This window comes from Balaenoptera musculus, chromosome 13 (assembly GCF_009873245.2).
Source record: "Balaenoptera musculus isolate JJ_BM4_2016_0621 chromosome 13, mBalMus1.pri.v3, whole genome shotgun sequence".
Classification (NCBI taxonomy): Eukaryota; Metazoa; Chordata; class Mammalia; order Artiodactyla; family Balaenopteridae; genus Balaenoptera; species Balaenoptera musculus.
The window spans coordinates 1,599,249-1,611,787 of record NC_045797.1 but is presented as its reverse complement, the minus strand read 5'-3'; positions in this window follow the sequence as shown (position 1 = coordinate 1,611,787).

The window sequence follows — 12,539 nt, the reverse complement described above, 5'->3', positions numbered from 1 at the left end:
ATGGAAGGGACCCCGAATGCCCGGCTGAGTAAGATGTTTGCCGTAATAAAATGAGATCCCTCGCGCACTACAGAAGTAGCTATCCATCCTCTGAGGCTGAACTGATATATGTAATTGGGCTGCAGGTGGTTGCAGATAATCAAACTCACTGTCAGCATCCCCATTTTGTGAGTCTGACCACCAAAGGCAAATACGGGGAAGCAGGATTTACGTTTCCCAGTGATCCTGCCCCATCCCCCTCTCTGATGAAGAGCTCAGGGAGTGGGTGGGGACTGCAGGGACTGCAGAGCGTGGAGATATTAAGCTGTTGGGCCGAGACGGGACAGACGCCGCTGGCTGCTTTAACCCCTTCAGTGCCTGCCCAGATGCGCTGCGCTCTCGGCAGTCACCAGCCCGGAGATACATAGGGCACGCATTTTTGGAAACACGCTGCAAATCTGAAAGCACTCTCAGTGAAGAGGTCAGCCTCATGGCAGCAACTCAGTCACCCGCCCCTGCGAAGCTTCCCCGCGCCGGGCCGGCCGGGGTGTGTTGGATCCGATCCATGATTGCAGACCCAGGCTCTGCATTTCCCTGCTTCTCCATCCCGTGTCCACCGCTTCCCTCACCTCTCCTGCCCTCCAAACACAAAGCTGGACTTGGCTCAAGGGTTTTCTTTAAATGCTCAGAGCAAAACTTTTGCTCATCTTCCTGGAGGGAAAGTGCAGGGGAGCTGAAGCAGCATCCTTGACGGCATGTGCTCGCTCCCTGGACGAGGAGTATCCCGCCTCTGGTCCAGAGCCACTCAGCCCTGCAGCCCCACCGGCCACTGGAGGGTCCTCCCTCATCAGCACCGAGTGAGTCGGCCTCCTGGCCTTGGTTTTCTTTCTCTGGTTCCATGTAGATGAGGTCACCCACCTGCTCCCAGAGCTGTGGTCCACGGAGCAAATTCAGCTTGGCTTCTACCTGTGTTCTCAGAGGAAGCCATGGGAACCTCCAATGAGGGTCTGGAAGTCTGCAATTTCCCCACATGTTAAATAGTCACAGCAATGCTGCCTTTGAAGGATTTTATGAATGATTGAGACAGTGTCACACAAGTGGCCTCTAATACCAGTATATATAAAAATCCTGTTGAAGAACAGAAGAGGAAATTAATCCAGCTTGGAGCTCAGGGGTCAGTATATTTCATGATCTCAGAAGCTTAAGGCTTGAGGGAACTATATTCAATATCCTGGGATAAACCATCATGGAAAAGACTATGAAAAAGAATATATATATATATATATATATATATATATATATATATATATATATATATATATATATATATATATATATATATATATATATATATATAAGTGAATCACTTTGCTGTACACCTGCAGCTAACACGACATTGTTGATCAACTATACTCCAATAAAGTAAATTAGGGAAGAAAAGCTTAAGGTTTGAAGCGTAAGTGCCTGAGGAGAAGCTGATTTTGTAGCACTGCTCAATTCAGCAAATATCCGCTGAGATGTAGTCTATGCAGGCAGGGTTCTGGCCCTCAGGTAGCTCACAGTCTGGAGGAGGAATCTGAGCACGGAGTAGAGGTCAGGGTTGTAAGATGCTGGGTCCAGGTGGTGTGGGGATATAGGATGGCCTGGCGAGCTCCCCACAGGGACAGGGCCATGGAACGTATCCAGAGGGAGGGGTATTTGGACTTAACTCGTAGCCTTTGGAGAGTCAAGGAGGCTATTTCAGAGGGAAGTGACATACCCACAGTTATATTTTGGGGAGGTAACTGCGGCAGCTGTGGGTGAGTGGGGAGGGAGCTGCAGGACGGGGGACAGAAGCCTCGGGCTGGGGGGAGACGGCGGATCCTGGGAGGAAGGAGTCCGCTGAGTTTGGTTACCAGTCTGTCCTCTGGGGAGGAAGGGGAGGGCTCCAGGTGCCTGATCCTCCCTGGAGGAGGGAGGTGGCCCATGGACTGAGAAGGGGACACACAGCCTTAGACGTGAGTTTGAGATGCTCTTGGCCTGTGGGGTGTTTGAAATGCAGGACTCGAGTGTGAAGATGGGGAGGAGGCAGGCAGTGCTTTGTGGGACACCACTGATGCAAACGGTGTCGGTACATGATACTCACAGCCAGTGATGGCCCAGGAGAGAACGCAGAGAGAGGAAGGGGGAAGGCAGGGGTGGGGTGAGTTAGACAAGGAATTCTTGAGACGGGAGGGCAGAAGCAGCAGCAGCGAGGTGCCGGCCTCAGAAGAGCACTGGGGGCTGTTGATAAACAGGCACCTCAGGGGTGACAAGGGGACACATGTGGGTCAGGCTGGAGTGCAAGGTGAATTCCACTTCCCCCTCTGCCTCGTCAATCCCGGTAAAGAACATCAAGCAGCCAGGGTACCATCTGCACACTCAGTCTCCTCCCAAGTTAAATCCACCCAATTACATGTATAAATTCAGCCTCAGAGGACGGACAGCTACTTCTGTAGTGCACGAGGGATCTCCTTTTATTACAGCAAACAGCTTACTATACCGGGCACTCGGGGGTCCCATCCTTGTACCATCAACCCCGAGGTCAGCCTGTTTCTTTCCACAGAGCAACTCACGTTCATCTTCCCAACCATGCTATGAACTAGGCACGAAAATGATCCCATTTAACAGATGAGAAAACTGAGGAGCAGAGAGATTCAGTAATTTGCCCAAAGTCATACAGCCAGTAAGTACTGAGAAGTGAACCCCCATCTTAGTAATTTACTTAGTGGCTGTGGGACCCCCAAGCAAGAGTCTCAGATTTACGTATTCTTTGTCTCTAAAAAAATGGTGAGAAGAATTACCTGTGCCACCAGTTTCCCTTTCTCAGTGATTTTACAGTCAGTGGGATGAACTGGCTTCATGAGATGAAGTTCGGTAAATCTACCTTGTTACGTATTTGCCAAACTGTAAGGACCCGTTAAGGACCCGTAAAGGTCCCTGCATTCGCTGTGCTGTTACCCTCCTCCTGCCAGAATGGCGGCTTCCACCAGGATGGGCAGAGTGGATAAGTTTCTTGTGTGTCTGGACCGGTGGTCCTCATCCCTGTCTGCACAGCACAACCTCCTGTGCGGGCTTCAAAACGTCCTGCTGACCAAGCCGCACCTCAGACAAAGCACATCAGAATCTCTGGGTCTGGGGCTCAGGATCAGGATGTTATTTTTAAAGCTCCAGACAATTCCAATGTGTGGCCAAGATTTAGAACTCCTGGTCCTGACCTGTCTTCGGATGGAACCTGTCCCGGGCTGTGACCAGGGCGACCTTTACTCACTCGTGGGGAAGTGTTGAAGGCTGGGGCATGAGCAGAATCATGGGTGGCCCCCAAGACTCCCACCCCAATGAACCCCCAGCCCGGCATAATCCTGATAACCCTTCCCCTTGAGTGGGGAGTATCATGAGGTCACTCCCTTGATTAGGTTACTTATGTAGCAAAAGGGATGCCTTTGCAGATGTAATTAAGGTCCCCCATCAATCAACATGGAGTTCATTAAAAAGGAGCCTCTCCTGCCTGGACCCGCCCTAATCAGGCCCTGAAAGAGACAGGGAGACTCTCCCTCCTGCTGGCCTTGAAGAAGCAACCACTGTGAGTTCTACAGCTGCATGGAGACAACCTCCACGAACAGCCCCACGTGCTTGGAAGAAAACGCTGCACTTCAGACGAGACCCCAGACCCAGCTGACACCTCGGTGGCGGCCTCGCGAGACCCTGAGCAGAGTGGCCGCCAGAGCTGTGCCCAGACTATAAACACACGGGAGCTGTGAGAACGTAAGTGCATGTCGCGTAAGTCGCTAAGTTTGCTCTAAGGAGCGGAAGGCCGGCCCGCCCTGTGCTCGCCTGGGGCCCTGGACAGCTTTGCACGACCGGAGAGGGTGCTGAGGGGCTGGCCACTCTCCCTGGGGGATGGCCCGCGCCGGTGGCAGCTCAGAAAAGCAGCAGGGGGTCAGCGAGGGACATTGGGCTCCTGAGAAATGAGAAGTACAGGACAGGCACATTTTTATAATTAAACAAAATCAACATATGGTCTAAGTGGCCCAGAAATCCAAAATTATAATTTTTCCAGAAAACCGTGGATATAAATGATGTATGTTGCTTACCTGGGATCTGATACAGGTGGGCCTTTGGGTTCACAGAGTCCCAAGGGAGAGGGAATCAGAAACACAAACAAGTCAGAAGCCACTGAGCCGTCAGTAGTGACCAGTGCCTCACCCGTGACGGCATTGAATCAATGCTCATCTTTTTCTTTTTTCTTTTTTGTATAGGGCTCAGTGAAGGTGTCCTGAATTCTGCCCTTCCAACATTCTACCTGAGCACAGGAGACACAGGTATTGTATCATCTTGCAACGATCACTGGCCCCTCAAGCTTCCTGTGAACCTTGGAGTTCAGACAAACGCTGGGCTGTCAGATGTGATTTCCTGCTTCTTTTTAAAAAAAATTTATTTATTTAATTTATTTATTTTTGGCTGTGTTAGGTCTTCGTTGCTGTGTGCGGGCTTTCTCTAGTTGTGGCGAGAAGGGGCTACTCTTCGTTGTGGTGTGCGGGCTTCACATTGCGGTGGCTTCTCTTGTTGCAGAGCATGGGCTCTAGGCGCATGGGCTTCAGTAGTTGCACACGGGCTCAAGTAGTTGTGGCACGCGGGCTCAGTAGTTGTGGCACGCGGGCTTCAGTAGTTGTGGCTCGTGGGCTCTAGAGAACAGGCTCAGTAGTTGTGGCGCATGGGCTTAGTTGCTCCGTAGCATGTGGGATCTTCCCCGACCACAGCTCGAACCCGTGTCCCCTGCATTGGCAGGCAGATTCTTAACCACTGCGCCACTAGGGAGGCCCCCATTCTGCCCATCTTGAAGATGACTTCAAGGTACCCTCCCTGGCACTGGGCTCCCAGACCAGCCAGGTGAGCTGGACAGCGGGCTCACACACAGATGTGAGAGGGGCAGTCCTCCTGGATTTCAGAAAAACGACTTCTTCTTGCTTTCTGAGTCCTCATGGACATCAGTTCTAGAAGAGGAGAATAGTGTTCTGAGCCAGGACGAAATGAACCCACTAGAGATGTTCTAAAGGAAACAGAACTCTCTCATTTTTTTCCTACAAGCAGCCATATGGTCCTTACTGCCTTTTCCCATCAATCCTCCTGGGGAGGGTGTCAGGGTCTTGTCCAAGACCAGCTCAAAGAAAAGAACCAACCTCATTCGTTATCACAGACTCACAGCCGAGATGTGCAGGACAGGGGCACCAAGCCCACCTCTCTGCCTTCAGGTAAGTCCCTGAGATAAGAAGGCTTCTCACTTTGAAAAAATCCAATAGGGAAACTCCAGGACATATTCACCACTTAGTCACTCCCAGGAAGTTCCGTCCTTAGAGCCAAGCTTCCTTACTCTGTCTGTTTCATCAGTTTCCTTTTTATCTGGTCCTTATGTTTTTAGAGAAAAGACATTTACTTTACCTACAGAAGAACTTTTCCTACCCGTGATAAACATCATAGCCTGCCAAGGCTTTTGCAACTTCTTTCCTAATCCTTATTTAGGAGTTGTCTCTATTATAAATCGACATCCAGCCATCCTTATAAATCTCTTAGAACCTTCTCCAAACTTCCATGTCGCTTTTAAGGTGTCGAGCCCCAAACTGAGAAAGATGCTCCAATAGTAACTGAGAATGGAAACACGATAAGAAACTTACCATCTTTCTTATAAGACCCGTGTGGGTTATCATTTTCTGTGGAGATCAACCTGCTTTTAAAAAATTGGACAAAAGTCCTAGAAAAGAGGAAGAAAGTGGTATGTGTTAAGACATAGAGTACTTCTCTTGATTCCCTTGGAGAACATTTAGAAACATAAGTCCACGTAGCAGCTTCACAATTTCCCAGTATTTAGTGGCAAAAACAGGGAGACGGCAGGGTCTCCCCTGCTCATTACCACGTCTCGGATCTTAGTATCACCTAGCACTGAAACTCCCTTTCCGTCAAGGGCTAGATAGTCTATATTTAGGCTTTGTGGGTGAGATGGTCTCTGTTGTAGCCCCTCACCTGTGTCCTCGTAGCCTGAGGTGGAAAATATGCACCTGAATGAGCCTGGCCGCTCCACGGAAGTTTTATTTACGGAACCGGGATTGGAAGTTTGAAAGTTTCATGTGTCATGAAATTCTTGTTTAGCTTTTGTCCACCATTAAAAAAACTGTAAAAGCCATTCTTATCTCTCAGGCCGTACACAACCAGGTGGTCAGCTTGGATTTGGCTTGTGGGCCCTAGTTTGGCTACCTGTGATTCAGCATCTTCTTCAAATGAGCTCCAGAAGAAAGCGTGAGATGATTAGAGAGATAATCTGTACCCTTTAAGTTTTTCACTACAACAATATTTTAAAACAGGAATGGCAAGGCACTATTCTTTGCTTTGAGCAGACAACTATGTAGGGACCCTAAATTGTAGGGTTTTTTTTTTTTTTTTTAACATCTTTATTGGAGTATAATTGCTTTGCAATGGTGTGTTAGTTTCTGCTTTATAACAAAGTGAATCAGTTATACATATACATATGTTCCCATATCTCTTCCCTCTTGCATCTCCCTCCCTCCCACCCTCCCTATCCCACCCCTCTAGGTGGTCACAAAGCACAGAGCTGATCTCCCCATGCTATGCAGTTGCTTCCCACTAGCTATCTATTTTACGTTTGGTAGTGTATATATGTCCATGCCACTCTCTCACTTTGTCCCAGCTTACCCTTCCCCCTCCCCATATCCTCAAGTCCATTCTCTAGTAGGTCTGTGTCTTTATTCCCATCTTGCCACTAGGTTCTTCATGACCTTTTTTTTTTTTTCCTTAGATTCCATATATATGTGTTAGCATACTGTATTTGTTTTTCTCTTTCTGACTTACTTCACTCTGTATGACAGACTCTTAACTCCATCCACCTCACTGCAAATAACTCAATTTTGTTTCTTTTTATGGCTGAGTAATATTCCATTGTATATATGTGCCACATCTTCTTTATCCATTCATCCGATGATGGACACTTAGGTTGCTTCCATGTCCTGGCTATTGTAAATAGAGCTGCAATGAACATTTTGGTATATGACTCTTTTTGAATTATGGTTTTCTCAGGGTATATGCCCAGTAGTGGGATTGCTGGGTCGTATGGTAGTTCTGTTTTTAGTTTTTTGAGGAACCTCCATACTGTTCTCCATAGTGGCTGTATTAATTTACATTCCTACCAACAGTGCAAGAGGGTTCCCTTTTCTCCACACCCTCTCCAGGACCGGGCTGGGGGGACCTGGAGCATCTTTGCCTGGTCAGGAGTCCTATCCCATGAGGTCCAGGGTCCTTTTATATGAATGTTGACTCTACTTTGAGGATCCAAAACCAAGAGTCATACTTGGATAAAAACTTATTTATCAAGGTTTGTAAATTTATTTCCCCAAAATGTCATAACATTATAAATCTTCAATGGCATTACTTATGTAATTGATTACTTTAATGTAAAGAGTTGGAAAATCTCTGGAAGCTTTAGGATTTATGGTATTTATGAAGAGATTCATTAACATGCAACTTATTAAGGGATCTTTTCCTGGATATGTGTGAGCCGGGCCCAGCCCTGTATTACGGCCCAGAACCTGGCCTCGCCTTTCTGACACTGAACCTGGCACAGTTCTTTTGTGGACAGGACTTGGAATCTGTTAGCAGGTCTGTGTTTTATTTCCTGCCCGGCTCATGATGATTACTGACGGCCTCTTAGGGCTTTAAAACCTGACCGAGAATAATAGCACATGGCGTGCTGTAAATCAGCCTGTATCATTTTCTCTCTCAATTTGCAGTTCAGAACAAACCGTAAAGTCCTCTTGTTCTGGGAAAAGCGATCAACTTTGCCTGAGCAGAGCCGGCTGACACCTTGTGCTAATTTTGTAAATGTTGAAGCTGAATGGTGAGCTCCTAGATGGGTCTTTGAAAATAGATTGAATTTTGGTAGCGACTTTTTTCACAAGTAACAGTGGTGTCTGAACAATACTTTTCTTTTTATATCTTTATTGGAGTACAATTGCTTTACAATATTGTGTTAGTTTCTAGTGTACAACAAAGTGAATCAGCTATACGTATACATATATCCCCATATCCCCTCCCTCTTGCGTCTCCCTCCCACCCTCCCTATCCCACACCTCTATGTGGACACAAAGCACCGAGCTGATCTCCCTGTGCTCAATACGTTTATGTGAGACAGAATCCATGCAGATTTTAATGGTGTGGAAGTTGGGTTGGAATAAATAATCTTCAATTATGGGGTAGATCATCATCTTATGGTTAGAAAGTCAAGTGTTTGGCTATCATGTATTACTTCCAGGTTCAAAAGTTGAGAGAATTCATAACTAAAATAAAAAAGATGTATCCTCTCAAAAAGACTTCTTTGTCGGAAGACCATCGTGTACTGGAAACTTGAGTCCTGTTAAATTCTGGGTGTATGAGAGGCTGCCTGAGGCTGAGGCCACGTGCCACCCAAGGCTGACTGCTGACCCTCTGCTGTGCCATGGGGACCCTCCCGTCACCCCTACTGCCTTCCCATCCGGCTCTCCGAGTGAGAGGTTACTACTTCATAGATGGGGGTATAAGATGGTTAGCTCAGAATTATTCTGAGTGTAATTATTCCAGCACTTTGATCTCCTTTCCAAGTTAAAGACACTTCTCTGTGTCGCTTTCCTGTGGTGCAAATTTCAAACAGGGGAAAGTCCGCCGGCTCCGACAGTCACAAGGTCAAACACTGTCAGATCCTAGTACAGAGAGAACATTCTCTTTTCCTGAAGAATTAGAAGTTGGCAGGAAATGGAAATATCAGAGAGGAAGGTCTGAGGTGGGGGGACGCCTTCCTTAGAGGCTCAGGACACCACCAAGTCCCGATGTCACACGTCTAGAGGGGGATTTAGGCGTCTCATTTTTCTTACTCTATCTTCACTGCTGGTTAGTACCTGGAAAGAAAAGAAACTCCAACGTGTCAAGCTTGGGGAAGAAAGCGGTTTGCTAAAATTGGATGTCTAAGAGTCCATTTATCCACGAGGGTCATTCATGAAAACTAACTGTCTCTTTATACCACAGGGAAATGAAGATTGATTGCATTATTATTATTAATCTGGAACCAACCTCCCTCCTTCCTTTCTTTCCTTTCCTTTATCTCTCCCTCCCTTCTTCCTCCCTTCCTTCCTTCCTTCCTTCTTCCTTCTTCCCTCCCTCCCTCCCTCCATTTCCCTTTTTCTCCTTCCTTCCTTCCTTCCTTCCTTTCTTCCTCTCATCCCTCCTCCATACTCGATAAGCAATACTGTGCTAGAATAGTAACAGCCTCTGGATTCTGTCTGGGACCCCTGATAACCCTGCGGTTATCTGTTTCTTATGCTGTCTCTCTCTATTTGCAGTAGCTAGCATGGAGTAGGATCAAAGTACTTTTTAAAGTGTGCCGATAAAAGACATATTAAAAAAACATAATAGCAGAAGTACTGCAGCCGAAATGTCCAGCTGAGGGTTGGTGAGCACAGAAAAGGCAGCCATTAATTATGCCTGACAGGCTTAGCAAAGGCTCCACAGACAAGGGCACCTGAGTCTGACCCAGAAGGAGGAATAGGATTTAGGCTTAAGGTAGTGGTGACCCAGTTGTGAAGGTCAGGAAGACGCTGTTCTTTTAGTCCTGTGATTTGCGGAATTTTTTGGTCCCAGGCTTGCTTTATGATCTTAAAAATTACTGAGGTCCTCCCCAAAAGAGCTTTTATTTATGTGTGTTCTGTCTATTGATATTTAAAGTATTGGAAATTCAAGTTGAGAATTTTGGGTTTTAGAAATATTTCTTTATTAATCCATTCAAAGACGATAACAAATTCATTACAAGTTGTCATAAATAATATATTTTAAGAAAAATAAATTCGTTTTCCCCAACAAAACATTTAATGAGGAGAGTTGCACTGTTTTAAGTTGCGGCCAATCTCTTTCGTAAAAGAAGACAGCTAGATTTTCACATCTTCAGCACTTATTGTGGATCTGACAGAGCGAACATAAATTTAATTCCTGACTTCCTGGAGCCTATGTTAACATTGGGTCATATTAAGTAGTGTGATATCACATGTTGGGAAGCCTTTGGGAAACTCCATTGTGTATTTATGAAAGGAAGAGAATGAAAGAGACAAATGACCTCCTAACATGATGAGCAAATAGCTTTTATCTTTTAAACCATCTGAAAGGTTCTCAGAGGCCCTCAATGGACACCCAGGGGTCCCGAGACCACACTTGGACAACAGCTGTTCTAGGTGGAGAGAATGGCCTGACCAGAATACCAGACGCTTCTCTTAAAATGTATTTCCTGGGCTCTTCCCCGAATTCCCTCTAAGTCTCTTGGGGCCCAGCACACACCCATGTTCTCGGCTGGTCTTGGGTTGTCAAACCCCTGAGTTGCACAGACCTCTCCCCTGAGCCTCACCTATGGTCTGCTGCCCATGGCCACTGCTACGGGATGCCCACAGGTGCCTCATTCTGTCTAAAGCCACCCCCTCTTCCACTGTCCTCCATCTCGAATGACCCCTCCCTCCTCCCTCTATGTCATCCATTAGTCTCCGGTCCTGAGCATTCTGTCAACTTAACGCTGGACCGTTTCCAACCGACCCTTTGGTCCAGGCCCTCAGAGGTGCCCCCTGAATTAGTAAACAACCTTCAAACTGACTTCTGAACCTCTAGGTGTGTCTCCCTCTGCTCTGTTCTCTCACTGTTACCCTGGGATCTTGAGTAAATATGGGCCTGGTATGTCAGCCCCCCCCACCCCCAGTTTATAATCCTAGAAGATTTCTCTAGAGCCCTCGAGATGAAATTAAAACTTTTTAGTATATTTTAGGGTGGTGCTGGTCAAAATGTTATGAGTAGCAGTTAAGGGGGTCGTAGCATCAATTTAGCTGTCCTTGACCAGCATCTTATAAAAACTATGATAAACTAGAATAGGAAATATTAGAACATTGCAAGTCAATGTTCAATAATCATGGGATTGTCCTGTGAAACTAGTGTTGCTGTTACACAGATGCATGTACGTGCGTCTGTGGACGGGGTCTCAGTGCCAAAGGTACTTCTTACTGCGATTCATGGTCAAATCAGTTTGAAAAACACTTTCTTAGCAGCCCCCCTGCCTACTCCCTTATTATCAAAGCAGGTTCTCCCGGGACTGCCCGACTCTCCCATGGGTCAAGTTACTTGCAGCTCTCCGGAGACTTAAGCATGTTTTTCTTCCCTCTGGGCCTCTGCTCATGCTTCTCTCTATATACATCAACCCTGCTTTTCTCTCCATCACTCAGATGATTAGGACTCAGCATTGAAGAGTCGGCTCATAGAATGCCTGCTGGGAAATTCTCTGTCCCCTGCCTACCGCCCCCGACCTTGGCCTCCCCCGGGGTCATCCCAACATTCCACGGGGGCTGGTGCAGGATCCAAAGAACCTAACACACACCGTCCACCCATTGCATTGCTCCTTGAAGACCAGCACGGCATCTGTCTGTGTGGCCCGAGTGCAGTCCTGACACAGAATCAAAGCTCCAGGCACTAGTGTTACCTGAAGTCATCTGTGATGGCCTCAAAAATTCTCGAAGGCATTTTTGATGTCTCCCTGTTTCCCATCCTCTGTATTGAATGAAACAAGGCTCCTCCAGGGGGGAAGGGAGACCCTGAGCACACTCTTAAAGGGGGCTCCTGTAATTTACTGAACCTTAGGATGTGATGTGTGGCCGTGACATCTTAAAGACTGATGGCCGCAGAGAGAAAGTGGGACCCCTAGGCACAGTCTAGCGTGGTTACACTCTGCCCCAGCGCCATGCAGCCTCTCGCCTTGGGGAGACTTTCCCCTGGTTCTCAGACTCGGTACCACTTCTAGTTTATTACCTCCACTGAAAACAGCTGTCACCCTGGCAATTTTCCATTCGTTTCTGTGTTTATTTCATTAGTGTCTCTAGAGTTATTACAAGTTCCTCACTAGAATATATGGCCTGTAAAGTCAGGGATCGAATTTATTTTTGCTCTATCACATCCACCATCAGCGCTGAGAGAGTGATGGATGATGTGAGCCCCTAGCAGGCCACAGATGGGGGAGGAGGAGCCCACCTGAAAGGTACAAGAACTAGGCCGATGATGGTTAATTTCATGTGTCAAATTGACTGGGCCTCGGCGCCCAGACAGTTAGTCAGTCATGATTCTGAATGTGCCTCTGAGAGCGTTTTTGGATGAGACCGACATTCAAACTGGTGGACTTGAAGTAAAGCAGGTTGGCCTCTATGATATGGGTGGACCTCACCCAACCTGTTGAAGGCCTGACGAGAACAAAAGGCTGACCTCCTCCAATCAAAAGGGAGTTCTGCCAGCAGACGGCCTTTGGATCTGAACTGCAACATCGGCTCTTCCTGGGTTTCCAGCCTGAAGGCCCACCCTGGAGATTTGGACTCATCTGTGTCCATAATCGCTTGAGTTAATTCCTTAAAACGAATCTCTTCTTGCATACAAGCATCCTAGTGGTTCTGGTTCGGCAGAGAGAATTGTGACGGCATTGCCTGTTGTCCTGA